The following is a 14444-nucleotide window of genomic DNA, read 5'->3' as shown; positions in this document are numbered from 1 at the left end:
AATAGTGATAATAGTAAAGCTGGATGTGGAAAGTCTGTGAAGAGAAACACCTTGGTCTTTCCAGTTTCTTGTATGGCAAGTTATGTATTCTTCTGTAACAATTCAATGTCTTCTGAAAATAAGAATGGGCTCACTAGCTTTATGTTCTGGATCTTCTCTAGTTCTTAGTTGTGTGATAAAAGATACCATGAAGTATTTCTAGATATAGCTTCCAATACACTGGTTTTTCAGTGTGCACATTATCATGCATTTATAGAACTTATATTCAGTAGTTTAACAAATGACTGGAATAGGTTTTCCTTAACGTTCCCACAGAGGTGGCTCTATAGCTTTTTCGCTGGTAGGCAACTCAGTGGAAAATTTTTAGTAGACTTGTGTGTGTGTGTGTGCGCGTAAAGCAACAGAAGTTTGAGAGCACATCAGACAAAACAGAATTAGCGTAGGTTATAAGACATCAGGAGAATATTAAGAAGTGGATGTTTACAGAGATTCTTCTTTGGAGACTGGGGGAAGAAGACCTATTTCCTTGTAAAACCTTGTAGCTTTCTCCCGTGCATCCCTTTACACACCTAGCCCAAGTCTGCCATTGTATTGGGTCTGGCTGAGCCCCGCAGCAGCCCTCAGAGTGCTGTGCTTGTATTGGTAGCTAGAAAGGGGGTGATAACACACCAGGGGTTTGAATACTGCTGCTGTGTGAGCACTGCTCAGCAAGGCTGTGTCTTCCTCCTACCTCCTGCCTGCCAGGAGGCTGGGGGTGGGCAAGATCTTGGGAGGGGACATAGCCAGGACAGTTGACCCAAAGTGACCAGTGGGATACTCCATACCGTATGACGTCTGCTCAGATACAAAAGTTAAGAGAAAGGAGGAAGGGGGGGGGGGGGGGGGGGGGGGCATTTATTATTAAGAGCATTTGTTTTCCAGTGCAACCACTACATGAAATAAAGCCCTGCTTCCCGGGAAGTGGCCAAACGTCACCTGCTGATGGGAAGTAGAAAATAGTATCTTTTGTTTTCCTTTGCTTCCATATGCACGACTTTTGCTATTGCTTCATTAAACTTTCTTTATCTTAACTCACAAGTGGTTTCTTCCTTCTTATTTCTCCTCCCTGTTCTGCTGAGAAGGGAAGTAATACAGCAGGTTGGTGGGTACCTGACATCCAACCAAGGTCAACCCACCATACCCACGCTCATCAGTGTGAGCACAGGATGGCCAGCAAAATCCCCACTGAGGGCTACCATGAGGGCACACAAATGCCCGAAAACTCTGTAAGGAGTTTAAGGTTTAGTTTAATTTTGTTTTAATGTGTCTACCTGCAGAAACTTGGTATATGTTGTAACTTGTTACATGTTACCTTCATTGTGCTATGCAGTCAACATACGTCACAACATCAGAAAATGTCACTGTATGTCACAGAACAAGATTCCTGGTGAATGTTATTCTTGAATCTCTGATGTTCAGCTTTATCACCACCATCCTGCAGCATCATGCAAAAGACAGCATATTCCCTGATGGTTGTGGGATCCATATAAAAGAGGAAGCCCAAAGTCTTCAGCAGGCTTAATTTCAAAGTCAGAAAAACCTAGTGAAATACAAGCACTGCACTGCACACAAAGTCAGCTATAGTCTTTGCTAAGAATTTACAGTTAAAAGAAATATTCCAAGAATATATTAATGTAAAAAAAGCATAAAAGATATCTTCAGAATGCATAAATCCAAGAAAAGCCCTTAAGGCATACATTGCTGAAGGGCAATGAGTTACACTGCTGGGAATTTTCTTTACTATGGACAGGATTGGTATCACAGCCTAGTTGGTACCACCTGAAACTTCCATGTCTGAGACCCTATTTTCAGTTCTTCACAACTTTATCTGTGGGCTGAAATTTTCCACCCTCAAAAGCAGCACGTAAGATCAGAGTTCAGGAGGGGTTACTGAAAAGGCTAAGTGAAAGAAATGGGATTTGAACAAGATAAGAGAGAAGAGATGAGATAAGAGAGAACTTGAATGAGTCCCAACTGGGGATAATAAGCAGAGAAATCTTTGCCCACTGATGTAGCTTGTAATGAAACTCAAGATTGTTCTCTCACCTTTTTTATTTTTTTTTCTCCTATCAGCACATCAGCTGTTACATCCTCTTACATTGGCTGGCCTCAGAAATAGCAGCCTACAATTGGTATCAGTTATTCCATCACATCAAGCCACAGAAGTCCGTACAGCCAATCCTGAGATTCAGCCTTGATGATTACCTACAGTGGTGTCAATATGATATCCTATGACAGAATTACCATGTTTTTGAAAAATAAAAGTTTATTTATGGATCAAAAGCCACAGAGTATGTTACAAGAATATCAATGCACTTCCTTAGCTTTGCACGCAAACCTTTAGGAATGCCAGAGATGAGTTTGCCTCAGCAATGGGATTTCTAGGTCCCTGTGCATGTGCACAAAGAGAAACTTTTCATTACAGGCTCAGAACAGAATTATTTTTTTTTCCACATAATTCCGATTTCAGCTTCTGTACAGGACAGCATGCTCTGAAGAAGAATCATTCATTTCTACTGAGAAGCTGTCTTTCCTTCTTGTTAAGTAACGTAGTAGATGTAGTCATAGCAGCAAGGCCTGCATCCAGGGAAGAGAAGAAGGGACCTAGCATGGATGATCTGGAATCCACTTTTGCTTCAGTTGCAACAATTTCCAATGAGATACTTTGAAGTTTTTGAACAAAATTCTTCTCTTAGATGATCTGAAGGCTACCTATGACTTTGCCAGGAGACAACATGTAAACAATATGAACAGAGCAGTTCCCTCAGGTCAGGAGAGCCAATCCTACCTTGCTGCCCTTGACTAACAGACCTGCCATGCTCCCTAAACCTTTGGAATGCCTTAAAAGCTTGAAAAAAACAACTTAAAGGAATACCTATATATATTTGGTATTCCCCAAAACCATATATGCTTTGCTCTTCAACGCAGAGACTAGCCTGACATAAAGAACTGGCTTAAGAATAAAAGAAAACAGAGTACAGCCACCAGTCTACGGGAAAACTAAAGTAACAGCTGGAATTCAGTGCTGAGTGCCTGTCATTGGACACACAGTCCTCAGTTCTCAGAGGCACCTTCAGTACTGGGTATAGTAAATGGCAGTACTCACAGGATTCAAAATTTCTTACAAATGCACATCTTGGCCCATTGCATCCCGTATTTGCATGATTAGAGGATTGTTATTTCTTACATGTTCGTCAGCTCATGCTACTTATTCCCCATCTGCAGTCACTGTCTGCATATGCTGTGAAAATTATTGTCATCATAGATCAAAGATTATGCCTCCAAAAGACAGAGCAAGCAGGATGAAAAAAACTCTCAAAGAATATGGATTGCATCAATATCATATAAAGTGAATTCAGTAATAAAGAATGAAAGATTCCATAAGTATGAACAAAGTAAGACTTTCAGTACAAGCAGAGAAGAAATAATTTCTTCTTTAGTTTTTGTTCCTTCAAATATTCTTGTTTTTTAAACCAGATAATAAAAGTCAATGATTATATTTAGTTCTCTTTTAAAGATGCCTGATGTTTTATAACAAAAAAAGCTTATTTTAGTTAGGGTCAGGGAAAATTTGATGGTTCAACTAAGCCCCTCTTTAGAATACTGGTAATACTAACTGCCAGTCTCTCATTTGATGCAAAGAAAGCTTTTTTGGTAATTGTCTCCTTGAAAAAGCACCAACAGAGTTGTCAGTTTTTAAGCTGTCAGGCTCAAACAGTGTCTATATACAAAAGAATCTGTGCCTTATTATAGTAATATCCAGCCGTGTTGCTAAAATAAAGGTCTCTTGGCAATACAATTACTCTGCACTTTCATTCCTTTTCAGTCTTAGACATTGCTGATTCAAACCCTCCCATCATCAGTACTTTTACCCACATACTCTAAACGTTTGTTTTGCTGTTTATTTGGGGTAGTGGGTGGTTGTTGGGGTTTTTTTGATGGGGGTGTTGTTTATTACAACCAGTAAGATTTTACATTTTCCAAATTTCCAATTTTTTTTCCTGTACTTATTTTGTCATTAGCATTTTGACACTGTCCCCCAGCCTAATTTTTCATCAAAAATTATGTGTGAGGGTTTTAACAACATAAATCCTAACCAGACCTCTTCATTCCTAGATATGAAATAACTGCTGCTTTTCTGCAGCTCAGCTGAGTTGATGAAGCCCAGGACATGCAAGAAAGGTGTCAGATACAAATGTAATCCCTTTTTCCTTCAAAAGCAAAGGGGTTCAAACCGGTGTGACTTCAAACCTTGTGTAACTCACAAGCAGGTCACACGTGGTTCCCACAGTCAGTATGTATCATTTGCCTGGGTTATGTTGGTGTGGAGGCTGGCAAGAAAGCTGAAACCCCAGCTGTGAGTTGGTCGACCGGGTGAGCAGCAAGAACTGCTCAAACTGATGTTGGGGAGTGACTCCCTGGTAGCCTTGGCTGCTCCACCCATGCCTGAGCAGCAGCCTGCCTGGATTTCCTAATTTCCACCTCCCAGAGATGCACCCTACACCCTAGCCACAGCAAGATCCTGGACTGTGGTTTACATCATCTGCAGGGTGACAATCCTTAGCCTAGAGTTATAATGTTGTGTTAAGTCTCATTAAAATAAATAATAAAAGCCCACAAAAAAATTTTGTCATTTTAATTTAAAAAAGGATTATAAATAAAATGGGAGTTATAGTTCCAATAACACAATGCTCACTGAACAATAACAATTCTGTTGTACCTGAATTTCAAAATTAAACCAATCCAGTCAGCACAGCATAAACATGGCTATACGACGCACAAACCCTTTACACTAAGGAGTGTTTTGACACTGAACAATTTATCTGAAAAAATCTGTTGAATTTAAAACTGATAAAAACCAATATCCGCATAAGTATGTAGAATACTCTGCTCAGTCACACAATGACTTCACAGCTCTCTCCATATTCTTAAAAAAAAAAGCTTTAGAGTTCATAGGGGAGTACAAAAAATACCGTTTACGCATTTCCTCAGCAGTACTATTATTAAACATTTATTCAATCCAGAACAACTTTAAAAAACACAGTTTACATCTCCCAGTGTTAGAGCAGGAATTCAAAAGGTAAATAAACAATGAGGAAAACCACACAGGGAGCTCAGTTTCATTTTATTTAAAGTTAGTTCCACCTAGTATTACTGCTTATCTTTGTCTGAAGATACTGGAATAAGAAACTTGTGTAAAAGCCAACTTGAAAAAAAATTTTCTTTGGTTACAGAAACATCACTGGCCGACTCAGATCTATTCAGAGACCTTTCGGCAAACTGCCAGATTTGAGGCATGGTCTTTTAGGCAGCATACCAAAGGTCTAAAACACATCAATGGGGGCGGGGGGGAATAAAAATCACACTCAGATGCCCCAAAAGCAGGGGTCAGCCCTCCTCGGAAAAGGCTTTAGTGTTGGGAGAAAGGCTCCTACCTTCAATGTCTCTGACTACTGCTCCATGAGAAGCTTTACTCCTGCATCCAGCCACCTAGGTTGGACTTGCAGAAGTCAAAGATCAGGTGAAAAGAAGTTGAGCACTCATTCAGCCTATAGACTGCTTAACAGGCCAACAGATTATCTGTTAAAAAGAAAAAAAAATAATATGCTAAAACCACAACAAGGTCATCAACACAACATCCACCATCAAGGACAGGAAACTCCTGGCTGTGTGCTCAATTACCCTTGTGGGAAGGGAAAAGGCATCTAACTGGGAATGGGCCCTTCCCTTAGATTTCAGGGGAGCTGCTTACCTGCCCTGCAAGGGTCGGAATAGAGGCTTAGCCTCTTTTGTCTGCCCTAAAGGGTTTCAGTCCCTTGGTGGACTTCTACCTCGTGCATTTGGAAAGAGGGGGCTGGAGGGGAGGAATTGCAGGAATGCGAATGGCAGGGAACAAGAGGAACCGGTTCCAGCCTTTATTCCCAGCCTACCACAGCCTCCTCAGGAGTTAAACTGGCCGTAACTAAACCTTGTGCCACCTTTCTGCCTGGAAAACTTACCACATAATATCAAGGATCACTCAGACATCTGGAAACGTCAGAACAAAAGTTTCATATGCACCATGAATTCAGCCCCTTGTGCACATGCACACTGGTAACAGATTTTAACTACATGCCAAATATATGATGCGGCGCATATAGAAAGAATGCTGGAAAGTGAACTAACTGAATGTATCTATTACAATGGGGGTGAAGAGGAATTAATTTTCAAAGGACTGGCAACAAAGAGAAGGAAAGAAAACTAAAAGCACAGTATATCGATATATAGTTAGAGACGCTCTTCACGAGATATTTTACAGCTTATAATTATGGTACTGTATCTCAACATGCACAACTTCCATCACATTCAGTCAGCCACATAATGCTTACTGTAATCTTCACCCCATTTTCTGTTTCTTCTGAGGTTTTGTACTGAAACAAGCTCCCATTCCGCAACACAGCTCACATGCAGAAACTTTCGGCTCACATGCAGAAACTTTTTGTCCTACAAAGCTCTCACATCAAAGTCTCGGGATGGCCAGAAGAGTACAAATTCACCTACCTACCATCAAACCTGGCACATTATTTCACATACTCTGAACGTACAGAATCCTATTCAGTTGAGTCATACCCTTGTGCAAACAGCCACAAGACAGCTCTGACTGAGATGGAAGCACCGGTGTACAGTAACAACCTGATACAATATATAATATACACCTGCTACAGTACAAAGCTGTCTCTCGTTCCAACTCATTACTGCGGGAAGCAGCGCAGATGCGAGCGCTGCGCGGAAGGGGCACAGGGAAAGCGGCCCGGCCCGGCCTGCCCGGGCACCCCCCGCGGGGGGAGCTGGCTCAGCCGGTACCCAACGGAGCCGAACGAGGCGGGGGGAACCCCAGCCCCCCAGCTGGCTGCTTCGCCTTCGGGCAGGGCGCCTTCCCCCCAAAGGGCAGCACCGCAGCTCGGTACCACGAGAAGCTGCGCGCTCGGTTCGGCACGGACCCGTACGTACCGCGCGCAGCCCCGAGGCGCTCCCTGGAAGACACGCAGGGCCCCGCCTGGCTGCCCGCCGCCCCGACCCCCCCAGCCCACCCTTCAGCGAGTCTCTCGCCACTCTCCCCCCGGGAAGCCCGGCTGCTTTCACCTTCCCTCGCCGGGAGGGAACCGCCGCCGGCTCCCGAGGACCGACAGCCCTGGGCCCCTCCGCACCCCCGGGGCGGGCCGCCGGGCCGGCCTCACGTACCTGGCGGCGGCTGGCAGGCACCACAGGTGCTCCTCCCGGCCGAGACACGGCGTGCGGGCCGCGGCAGCACCGCCCCGGGGCCGGCCTCACCTGCGGGCGGCCGGAGGAGGGGCGAGGCCGGGGCTGGGGCGCCTCCAGCCCCCGGGAAGCCGCGGAGCGCGGGGGCGGCTGTTGAGCCGCGCGGCGGCCGCCCTCGCCTCAGGCTCGGGGCGGGCCGGTGCTGGGCCCCGCTGGCCGCAAGGCGGGCGGCTGAGGGGCGGCGGGGGAACCGCGGCGGGCGGGGGGCCGGGGGCTGGCGCGGCACCGCCGCCCTCCTCCCGCACAGGTACGGTGGGCTGGTGCAGCCCTCGGGGCCGACGCCGCTGGGTGCCCGATCGGGGCGCGGCCCCGCGCCCGCCCCGGCCTTTCGGTTTCGGTTCCCGCCGGTGGATTGGGCTGGAGCGGGGAGAGCCGGGCTGGAGCGGGGAGAGCCGGGCCGGGGGGGCGCTGCCCGGGCCCCCCGCCCAGCCCGCCGGCCTGCTGCGTGACGGAAAGGGGGGAACAAAAGTAATGCAAAAGCGAGATGTGGAAATTGATCCCTTTTTACTGCCTCTTTAATGTTTAGGGGGAAAAATAAATTAGTTGGCACGTTGTCGAGCATCGCCATCTGACTGTGGCCGGGCTCGGCGCTGCGAACGTTGGGTGGCGTTCTCCATCTGCTCGCGAAGTAACCACTGTAATTTTCCAGTCTGTATATAAAAAAAGACTGACATTTATCCTTTTCGTGTACCTTTTTTTACAGATACGTGACATCATTAGCTCCTCTAGCTCTCCCCGTGTCCCCATGCAGTTAGGAGAGGTCCGAGGTACCCATCATCTTCCTGACAAAAGACTCCAGATTGATCTTTTGTCCCACAGTTTCACCGGGATCATGCCATTTTCTTCATACTCCCTCTAAACTCACGGTAGGAAATTGTCATTCCCAGTAAAAGAGTGGGAAGTAAGTTGAGATAAATCAACGGGGCGGGAGGAAGGGCAAAAACACAATTAGAGGCACAAGGGCAGTGCCTCACTGAGTCACAAATTGCTGGATGCTTCCACTGCTCTGGGAAAATTCTGCCAGGCCCACCTTCCCTGGCTTCTGCTGGTGACCACTGTCAGAAAAAGGGGCTACAGGACATGGAGCCTGACCCGGTGCGACTGCCCTTACAGCTCTGGATGCATGGTCTGCCCTTTGCGCTGCCTGTTCCAAACAGAAATTGGCTCACTGTGGACTCATTCCTGCTTCTGAGGGATTAGTTCATGCAATATCTTTTCTTTCTTCTCTTCATCTGGAGAAGCCTCCTCCTCACCCCGCTTTACTAAAATTAATAGGAATTTCTGCTAAGTGCACAACTTTGTATTTCCACTATTAAATTGCATGTCATTTCTCTTTCTCCTGTCCGCAGACTCATCCAATTCTTTCCACAGGGTATTCCAATCCTTTTCTGTTATAACAGCAGGTCTTAGGTTTATGCCATCAGCAAATTTCATTAGCACACTCATGTTTTTTGTGCCAAGGTCACTAATAAAATTTTAACTAAGATTAGTTCTGAGATCAGTCCCTATGGAACTGCATTAGTAACCTCCTTCCATCTAGAGTTTCCTTTTCAGCTCACACTATTGTCCTTACTTTTCATTTCTTACATTCATCCACATCTCTCCATCTTAATTAATATTTTCTCGCATGGCATCCTCTCAAATGTTTTATTGAAGTCCAGATAGATTTGATCTACGGTATTTTCATTGTTTGAGAAAATGATTTATCAGACAAAGATACTGGCTTAGTCTGCTATGTTCTATCTTTGGTGAAGTCCTGCTGCATTTTAACTAGTTTTTGCTATACTTCCACATCTTTAATTAGTTTTTCCTTCAACGTTTGTTCTAAAGCTTTGTGTACTAATGAGGTCAGATAAAAGAGCCTGTAGTTGCTTGGATCAGTTCATTTTCTTACCAAGTACCACACAGAAGTCTGTAGACTTTTCAGTCTTTCCTAGGCTGCTGTGGCCACTAGATCTGATCTGAAATTAAGGCACAGCATGCCTGTGATGGATTTTAGACTAACCCCTCAGGCTGAGAGAGACAAATGTCATATTTTTTTACTTCACATCCCACCTTCCAGGTTTCTTTGCAAAACCGTGCATTCAGATTGCTTGGTTCCCAGATTTACTGACAGTCATGCCTTTGAGATTTTATGTATGCAACCTGAATGCTCTGGCATTGCTCTGCATATACTTCTTTTTCATTTCAAATACATTTATTTATGTTTGTATTTTTGTTGTATTAACATTTTACCTGCAGCCCAAAAAGAACAGTTGAAGGAACGCTGCTTCCACTTTCCACTTTATGAACATGTCCAGTCAATGGATTTAGAATAAATCTTACTATTTTAGAACAATATCACTTCGCTCATCTCCAGTTGTAGCCAACTGCCACCTCTAAATGAGATGTAGAAGTGAAGCTTATGGGTGAATAAAGTGTTATGTTTATCCTACAGAACCCAGAGAGAGATTTCTCTCTAGCATTAGTTTGGTCTTAAAAGGGACCTTTCCATGAATGTTGCCACTCCCTTAATTAGCTCCCAATTGACACAAGACTCCAGGCTGCTTTCTTCCAGATGGAGAAGACCATGGTGAGGTCCTTGCTGAGAGTGACATTTAATTCCTTGGAGAGTAGCAAAAATGGGAGGGGAGGAAAGCAAGTCCAGGGCTATAGCTGGACCACCATACTTCCGTGTCCTTCAGCCAGCATGAAACTCTTCCCTGTTTACCTTAGCCCCTCTGCTTCCTTTTGCATGTCGGAATAAACAGGTTGTTTAGAGACAGCTTTACACGGACCCTGTCCTATGGTACTGAGCTGAGTTTGTAAAAGATTATTTAGACATTTGCAAAAGATGGAAAGATCGACAGAAACAGCAAGGTTATATTTTCGAGTAAGGCTGAGATATCTCACTAGGAGAAGCTTAATATGTCATGCAATATTTTTTTTTTTCGAAATAAGAAAGTACTATATAGGAATATATATAGGAAAGTGTACCTAGTTTGACTCTAATGTGTGTATATATTGTAGCCTTTCATTTCATATGAACCAGAACCAAATGTGTGTTATCTGTCATCTCTAAATCTGTTATTTATATGCAGGTTCGCTTAAGGAACATAGTTCACTATTGTTAAAATTTGCTTTAGAGAGAGTTGCAAATGAGAGCCCTGTAACATAAAATGACTTAATATGGGGCACTGTGTCTTTTTATGATGTATAATATATCAGTAACCACGATGAATGCAACATAAATACATAAATTCAGTGGATCCTCCAGCATTCTTTCAATGCATCTTTAATTACTAAAATGGCAGTGCAGTACTACTGTACGGATAATAAAGCAAAAACATTAATTTAAAGGTGAGAAGAAATTCCTGTTACACCACTTAAAGTAAAAAACAATATACGTCAATAAAAAAGAATTGCTTAGTTTCTGGTTTTGTTTCCATAATGCTTCCCCCATTCAGGCAACTTGTCAGAGCCTTTCATTGCTACAAAATAGAATTGAGCGCTGAAGGAAAGCTGCGAATCGAAAGCAAGATTTAAGGGACTGAAGAGCTGTTTGAATTTTGTTTTTCGCCTCCACTGCTTTCACACAAGTTTATGAACTCGCAGTTGGATTTCCTCAAACAGGAAGTTCCACAGTAATTATCATTAATGAGCTGTGGTGATAGCAGTCCCCTGAATCCACAGGGTCTTTTCAGTCATTCCTTTTAAAGGAAATAGAGGCTGATGTGGGCCAAATCCTCATTTGCTGGGTTAGTGTCACTGAATCTAGCAGCAAAACAATTTACTCTGGCAAGTCGTCCATACTCTTGTTTCAAACAAGCTTATTAGGAGGCACAGAATAACTCGAAGAGCAGTGTGGTATGACCCCCAAGTACTACTGAAGTACTGCTGTACAAACACATCTGTTGCTTTAGTAGATAATGTAAACAAAAAGCGAAGTGAGCCTGGCTGGTAATTCCTGCAGGGCAGAGATAAGTAAGGATCAATGGAGAAAGATTACAGATATGGATTTTTCTGAGAAATATCTTTTGCAACCACAGGCTTCGGAAAGCAGCATACTGGCCCCAGGCAGTGGTCCACCGACCCAAGGGCCTCCCTCTCAATGCGTACCACGTGTCAAAGACACACACTTTCTAGGAGGAAGACATTACAAAACCTCTCCCTCATGAAGATTTAAATGGAATCCATAAAAGATCTGGTCTTCAACCAACGTGTGACATTTAAATCCCTTTCTAAATTTTTAATAACTGGTGAACAATCTCCAAATCAAGTCCTTTTCATCATTTTCATCAGCCCTTGTCCAGAAACCTGTTCATGAGTTTCTTACTACCTCATGTTTGACATCTACCCAAATTACTTGTAAGGTGATGACTTAAACTTTGCTTTACAACATGAGTTCATTAATCAGAATTTGTTCCTAAGTTATGGACCAAGAAGAACTGGCTTGTTTCAGGTCATGCACTGCTTTGATCTGAACTTCTACCAAAGCTTTGCATCAATTTGCATCAACAGCTCCCTCTCAATAAGCACAACTTAGAAATGTGGCTGTGAGTGCATTTTCTGTATAAAAGGACATTATTGTTATCAGAACAGAACGGAGAACAGAGTTCTTCCTAAATCAGTTTCCAATGCAAATAAACCAGCAAAGTGTAGAATCGGCACATATGGCAGTAGATTTTTATTAATTGGTTAACAGCTCCAGTAACATAGATGCCTACACATCAAAGTCATGTAAACAGAGCTCAATCACCATATGGAACTAGACCAAGATGATAATGGGCAACAAAGCAAGACAATCCTATTCATGTTCCATATGGCTTCTGTTGACTTCTATCTATTACGCTGAAACTTCTCTGTACACTCTTATGGAGTGTTGTGTTTTGCTTTTCAAAATGGATGTATGAAATTAGGAATCCAATTGTGCAATCAATGGCCCCAAAATAAAGAAGGTATATAAAAAGAACTTAAAAAGGATTTTTTTTAATATGCATTTTTTCTGTATCGGTGTCATGCTTGCTTGAACCCTATTTAATTTTTTTCTATTTGATGAAGAAGGTTAAGCTAAATCTCACGCCACTACCAGGAAAGCTCCTTCTACACTAATGAAATGGGTCCTTTTGTTATAGCACAACTATTGCAATATTGTACCTTAGGAGAGAAACACAAAGGCTGCTAGCAGGAAATACAAGCAAAGGTACCTATTTACACATTCCTTTATCTGCTCCATTCCAAGTGTATAGTACAACGTAGATTATTTTCCTTTCTAGCAAGACAAATGGACATAGATTCTTATTCCACAGTGAAAGGGATAGAAAGACATAGATACTTTGAGGGATTCACTTGGGAGAAACAAATCACTGTTGTGAAGAACCTGATGCTTTTCCTGCTTTCAGCTTGAACATATACATCATTTGGAGCTAATAATTAACAGTTTGGATTTTACAGACCGATGTGCTAAGTACACCTTTTGAAAATCAGACATAGAAGATGGCCCTTGCAGAGTGAATTGCCAATGCAATGTAAGTGCTTTTACAAATGACGTGGGGGTACAATCAAAGCACAGTGTCTTTCAGGTCCAAGACTCAGTGGGTAGGGGGAAGAGATGAAGTGAAAACAGAAAAAAGACACTTCCATCTAGTGGAAGCTTTTTTTTAACAGCTGATTCAGAGCTGTCTGCAATTTTAACAGCGAGTTCAGTCTAGCAACCACCACTCACAGAGCTTCTGTATATCACAACATGTAACTTCAGATTGGGATGCTCCACTGATACACGGTCCAGCCTCAAACCACTTTCTCACCTTCCCTGGCATGCTCTAAACACCTATTAAGCATCAGTGTTCAAGTCTAAATTGTCTCAGAAATGAGGTGTGGGGAGCACAATACTGACTTCATTTTTCTTCCAAAAATAGGAAAGTAATTTGAACTGCAATATCTGTTTGAACTTGGGGGCTTTCTTTCAGAAATCAAGAAGGGCCTAGAGGCTGGCAGTTGAACCACATCTTTATACACCACCAGACACGTCTCATGGTTGGTTTCAGTGCTATTGGCCACTGGTTTTGTCATTTCAGCTGGAATGTTAGTGATTTTTTAGCTGGATCAAAGCCAGTTCGATGTCTGGTGTCCACAATATGGAAAAGAGCAAGTGAAAATGGGGCAGCTGCTGTTTGGGAACCCACTGACTATCAAGCAAATGGGTTTTCTATCCTCCTACCGCTGAAAAATTGAGACAACAAAACTTCTGGCAGTGGGAATGGCCTGCAGTGCAGAATGGAGGAGGCGTCGCATGCAACTACCACAGCTAGTACTGTTTCCCCATAAATAATTACCTGCTTGAATAATTAGCATTAGTGCCCGGCACGTAATTAGTTTTGACTCCGATCTGGTACCTCTCCTGTGGTCAAGGCAAAAGAAGGTAGCGCTGCTTGTTTCCTCTGTGATCTTGTGAACCTGAAGCGGGTACCTTGAAAGGATCACCTCCACCTGGCGAGGCACAAAAAAGAAACGTGGTCTGCACCGTCAAACACACACCACTGGGCTTTTTCCTTTCTCCCATCAATGATAGTCTTCCTAACAAAACAGAGCAGAAGACTTACATCCTTCATTTCCCTAAACAGATTTATAAACCACAGCAGCACCCTAGCAGGTGCTGAGGTTTGAAGTCTCCCATTTGCCTTTTTTTTTTTTTTTTTTTTTTCCTTGAGCAAAGGCAGCTGGTGAACTATAGGGAAATTGCAAACTTCTAAAGAAAGGGCTTAATCCACCATCTGAAATTCACAGAAGCATTAAGTCATTATTCAAATGAAAAGCTGCTTTTAGCCATTAACATATTTTTGTCAACAACAAAAAAAGCGAGATGCTGATATGAGGGGAGATATGCACATTCTTATTTATATGGTAATTGAATGGTCAGGGAGTTTGACTGTTATTTTCCTAAAACATGGTATGTGTCAATTAAAACTATGTTGCAGTACTCTTCTAATGGGGCCTGGCACCATTAAGAAATCTTTTCTTCCTCCTAAGATGTGATGGGGAAGGAGGCATTGAAAGTCAACCAATTTATGCAACCTACTTTGTGACATGATTGCTGGCTTTTGCCTTTCTACAGACAAAGCAAAATT

General features: G+C 43.1%; 1 protein-coding gene across 4 annotated transcripts in view; it reads right to left on the bottom strand.

Annotated features, from left to right (window-relative positions):
* Positions 1-7670, bottom strand: part of ARHGAP8 (Rho GTPase activating protein 8) — a 94435-nt gene extending 86765 nt beyond the window's left edge. For 3 of the 4 annotated variants that reach the window (XM_056339815.1, XM_056339812.1, XM_056339814.1), the window contains exon 1: positions 7261-7670. The gene's annotated coding sequence lies outside the window, so the exon portion shown is untranslated. Of the gene's footprint in view, positions 1-5474; positions 5620-7260 lie in introns of all 4 variants that reach the window. The other variant, XM_056339813.1, reaches the window with a different exon arrangement.
* Between the last annotated feature and the right edge of the window lie 6774 nt (positions 7671-14444).

This window comes from Falco biarmicus, chromosome 5 (genome assembly GCF_023638135.1).
Source record: "Falco biarmicus isolate bFalBia1 chromosome 5, bFalBia1.pri, whole genome shotgun sequence".
In the NCBI taxonomy this organism is placed as follows: Eukaryota; Metazoa; Chordata; class Aves; order Falconiformes; family Falconidae; genus Falco; species Falco biarmicus.
Note: the sequence above shows the minus strand (reverse complement) of the source record. Positions and strands in the feature narration are given on the sequence as shown.